The sequence below is a fragment of the Anomaloglossus baeobatrachus genome, chromosome 12 (genome assembly GCF_048569485.1).
Source record: "Anomaloglossus baeobatrachus isolate aAnoBae1 chromosome 12, aAnoBae1.hap1, whole genome shotgun sequence".
Taxonomy (NCBI): domain Eukaryota; kingdom Metazoa; phylum Chordata; class Amphibia; order Anura; family Aromobatidae; genus Anomaloglossus; species Anomaloglossus baeobatrachus.
Window position 1 is genome coordinate 97,225,330 of NC_134364.1, and position 5,401 is coordinate 97,230,730.

The window sequence follows — 5,401 nt, forward strand, 5'->3', positions numbered from 1 at the left end:
CCGCACGGCTCTTTATAAGGTGGTCCTGAATGGGCAGGGTCTGAGGGGCAGGGCTGGGGGAGCCCCACACCGTGTGACAGTGGAGGACACTACCGATCACTTGGCTTCATGTGCATGGAGGAATTAGACATTTCCACTTAAATCCTCAAACTTGGTGATATCCAACTTTCCCAGACCCCTGAATGGCATATAATGATAATGATATTGGTAATCACCCAGCTTTCCCGAGCTCCTGAATTGCAAGACAGGTTAGTTATGCGGCGAAACGAGGCAGAGGAATGTATTCTTTTATAATTAGACGCCATACTGATAGCATTCATGGATTTTACGTAAAATCCGTAGTAAAAATCGGCAGCAGAAAGTCACACCCGTCTTGTATGATGCTAAATAGAGACGGCGAGGCCTCATGTACCTGTGACAATGGTCCAAAGACCCAAATTAGAGCCGAAAAAATGCAACATGTGAATGAAGCCTTGGATGCGGCGTCCCACCCCAGAAATGTCACCTACCTGTGTCCCTCCATGCAGAGATCTCCACGTTCTACCAGCGGAATGCTGGAGCCCCGGATCACCATGTAGAAGTGCACCCTCTGCTGGACAGCACCGCTCATGCAGGAGGAGACTGCAAGAAACATGGACATTGTGATCACCCATAGGAAATATAACAATAAATAATAAAATCCAACATACACAGACCACAAACGGGCAAATGTTCACGTTCCACCGCTGGCACGCCATCTCCTTTAAAGGGTTTCTTCACTCTGACTAAGTAGCTGTGAACGCTGCACGTATCTTATAATGTAAACTCTGGCAAAACTTGGCCGCTGAGAGCGTCTGTCAGGATGACTGGAGGACGAGGACGGGGCAGTGTATATTATAAGGACAGAGCTCATTACATGTATTCTGATATATATGGACATGTAAGCAAGCATTGTCTCCCTGCCCAGCAACCATCAGGACAACTACCCTCAGCAGCTGCTATTGTGCTGATGGAGTGATCCTGAGTTACCTCCTGTATTATACTCCAGAGCTGCACTCACTATGCTGCTGGTGCAGTCACTGTGTACATACATTACATTACTGATCCTGAGTTACATCCTGTATTATACTCCAGAGCTGCACTCACTATGCTGCTGGTGCAGTCACTGTGTACATACATTACATTACTGATCCTGAGTTACAGCCTGTATTATACTCCAGAGCTGCACTCATTATACAGCTGGTGCAGTCACTGTGTACATACATTACTGATCCTGAGTTACATCCTGTATTATACTCCACAGCTGCACTCACTATTCTGCTGGTGCACTCTGTGTACATACATTACATTACTGATCCTATGTTACATCCTGTATTATACTCCAGAGCTGCACTCACTATTCTGCTGGTGCAGTCACTGTGTACATACATTACATTACTGATCCTGAGTTACCTCCTGTATTATACTCCAGAGCTGCACTCACTATTCTGCTGGTGCAGTCACTGTGTACATACATTACTGATCCTGAGTTACATCCTGTATTATACTCCAGAGCTGCACTCACTGTTCTGCTGTCTTCCAGGGTCACATCTCCCTACTTAATCTATATATTTACTGCTGTATAATTCTGGACTTTGAATGTTCCATACTCCTTTATTCTTCATCCTCCGCTCTCAGGCTTAATGAATGTGTGCCGCCCCTTGCAGAGGTCGACCCGCTCGGATCCGGGGGGTCTGCTGTGGCTGGAGGGTCTCTGGACCCGGGGGCTCGCGGCCACTTAAATGTAAAGGGGGACTATTTACAGGGGATAAATGTTTGTGACGCCACGTGGTTCGCAGTCAGGGGAGTACCCGGGGAAGATGGAGTGGGGCAGCCAGGTGACGTTCCCTCCATGGGTAGGGGAGGCCTCGGGACTCTGGATGGTGGAGGGTATAGGGAGCGCAGGGCTGGTTGGGAGCAGGGGAGGACCATGGACTCACTCAGGCAACACGGTGATGATGCGACCGCAAAACAGACTCTGACACAAAGGTAAACCAAGTCTCTGGATGCCGCTGCCCTCTTGGGGGAGCTTGTCCGGGTATCCATCCCCTCTGGTACTGCCGGGTGGTCCGGAGCCTGGCTCCGTGCACAAATTACAAGTGTTCTGGTGGCCCGTTGGCTTAAAGCTCTCCAGACCTTGCTCCCTACTTGTTGGTAGTAAAGCTGCGCTCTCAAGGGCTCACGCTTGGGATTTCTGTAGGCAGTGTGGGTTGGAAAGCCCTATCCCCCTCGTTGCTCTAGTGCCCCTGATCTCTGAGCTTCTTGGTGACAGTCCATAAAGTCACTATCCTCCACAGGTTAATTGTCGGGTTGCCTGAAACTACTCCCTGACTTAGAGTCCAGTACCCCGCCGTGCTTTCGGTCCCGGACTGGTTATTAGGCTCGAGGTGTAGGCACCCAGCCTCAGTACCCTGCGATCGGGTTTCCGACTCCTCCAGGCCCAGACCACCGTCTGCGACCCAACCTGTAACCCCCTGGGAGCCACACACTCCCAGCTCCTCACTTCTCGAGGGCTATAACTTCTCTCTGTCCTCTTCGCTCCCACCAGTCTGCCTGACCCCTAGGTGGGCGGCCCTATTCCAGCTAGGCAGCCCACTGATGTGGCTGACAGGTGTAGTGTGTGGTGTGGTTGGGATTTGGATACTGATGGAGGCAATACCATAGGTTGGGAACCAAGAACCATGAGGGGTTGAGTCCTGCACCAAAGAATAGAAAGTGCATTACCCTGTGACGCCCTGACTAGTCCAGGGGCGTCACAAATGTCTTCCTGATATGTCTGCATCAGTTATGGGGGTAGTAATGAACTAATGATCCATCCTGATTATTCATAGCTCACCCAACTATTCCAAAAGTGCTAAATAGACACCAAATAACAGATACAGAAAATAAGCCGACCTGCTTGCTGATGGTTTCCAGATACTAACACAATTTTTTATTGTCTATTTGATTAAAAATTAATGTAAGGTAATGTACAAATATCCCAGCTGTAGTCTCCAGAGCAGATGCAACTTATGGCGGCGTACATCACCTGTCAGCAAGATTCATGTGGTGACGACTCCAGTCTGCTCAAGAAATTGGTGTAAAAGGGCAAATTACATATTGGTCACTGTCCAAAAATCACATAGAGGTCACTGCCCAAAATTACCATAGAGGTCACTGCCCAAAAATCACATAGAGGTCACTGCCCAAAATTACCATAGAGGTCACTGCCCAAAAATCACATAGAGGTCACTGCCCAAAATTACCATAGAGGTCACTGCCCAAAATTACCATAGAGGTCACTGCCCAAAATTACCATAGAGGTCACTGCCCAAAATTACATAGAGGTCACTGCCCAAAATCACATAGAGGTCACTGCCCAAAATCACATAGAGGTCACTGCCCAAAATCACATAGAGGTCACTGCCCAAAATTACCATAGAGGTCACTGCCCAAAAATCACATAGAGGTCACTGCCCAAAATTACCATAGAGGTCACTGCCCAAAAATCACATAGAGGTCACTGCCCAAAATTACCATAGAGGTCACTGCCCAAAATTACCATAGAGGTCACTGCCCAAAATTACCATAGAGGTCACTGCCCAAAATTACATAGAGGTCACTGCCCAAAATCACATAGAGGTCACTGCCCAAAATCACATAGAGGTCACTGCCCAAAATCACATAGAGGTCACTGTCTAAAAACTACATAGAGGTTAGGCTAGTTTCACACTTGCGTTGAACGGCATCCGTTGCATTGCATTGTGTGATGGATGCAACGGATGTGTTGCATATAGTGGCACAACGGATGCAATGGATGCTGCAAAACAACGGAATCCGTTTTGATTTTTTTTTTTTTTTTTACAGTTTTACCGGCGGCAGACTATTGTGAACGATCAGCTGATCGCTCCCAGTAGCCGGCCGCCAGGTGATCAGCTGATCGCTCCCAGTAGCCGGCCGCCAGGTGATCAGCTGATCGCTCCCAGTAGCCGGCCGCCAGGTGATCAGCTGATCGCTCCCTGCAGCCGGCCGCCAGGTGATCAGCTGATCGCTCCCAGTAGCCGCCCGCCGGGTGATCAGCTGATCGCTCCCTGCAGCCGGCCGCCAGGTGATCAGCTGATCGCTCCCAGTAGCCGGCCGCCAGGTGATCAGCTGATCGCTCCCTGCAGCCGGCCGCCAGGTGATCAGCTGATCGCTCCCTGCAGCCGGCCGCCGGGTGAGCAGCTGATCGCTCCCAGTAGCCGGCCGCCAGGTGATCAGCTGATCGCTCCCTGCAGCCGGCCGCCAGGTGATCAGCTGATCGCTCCCTGCAGCCGGCCGCCAGGTGATCAGCTGATCGCTCCCAGTAGCCGGCCGCCGGGTGATCAGCTGATCGCTCCCTGCAGCCGGCCGCCGGTGATCAGCTGATCGCTCCCAGTAGCCGGCCGCCGGGTGATCAGCTGATCGCTCCCTGCAGCCGGCCGCCGGTGATCAGCTGATCGCTCCCAGTAGCCGGCCGCCGGGTGATCAGCTGATCGCTCCCTGCAGCCGGCCGCCGAGTGATCAGCTGATCGCTCCCTGCAGCCGGCCGCCGGGTGATCAGCTGATCGCTCCCTGCAGCCAGCCGCCGGTGATCAGCTGATCGCTCCCAGTAGCCGGCCGCCGGGTGATCAGCTGATCGCTCCCTGCAGCCGGCCACCGGGTGATCAGCTGATCGCTCCCTGCAGCCGGCCGCCGGGTGATCAGCTGATCGCTCTCTGCAGCCGGCCGCCGGGTGATCAGCTGATCGCTCCCTGCAGCCGGCCGCCGGGTGATCAGCTGATCGCTCCCTGCAGCCGGCCGCCGGTGATCAGCTGATCGCTCCCAGTAGCCGGCCGCCGGGTGATCAGCTGATCGCTCCCTGCAGCCGGCCACCGGGTGATCAGCTGATCGCTCCCTGCAGCCGGCCGCCGGGTGATCAGCTGATCGCTCTCTGCAGCCGGCCGCCGGGTGATCAGCTGATCGCTCCCTGCAGCCGGCCGCCGGTGATCAGCTGATCGCTCCCAGTAGCCGGCCGCCGGGTGATCAGCTGATCGCTCCCTGCAGCCGGCCACCGGGTGATCAGCTGATCGCTCCCTGCAGCCGGCCGCCGGGTGATCAGCTGAGCGCTGTCACTTGCCGGCGGCCGGGCATAGAGGTCACTGCCCAAAATCACATAGAGGTTACTGTCCAAAAATCACATAGAGGTCACTGTCTAAAAATTACATAGGGGTCACTGTCCAAAAATTACATAGAGGTCACTGTCTAAAAACTACATACAGGTTACTGTCCAAAAATTACATATTGGTCACTGTCCCAAAATTACATAGAGGTCACTGCCGAAAAACTTACCATAGAGGTCACTGTCCAAAAATCATATAGAGGTCACTGTCTAAAAACTACATAT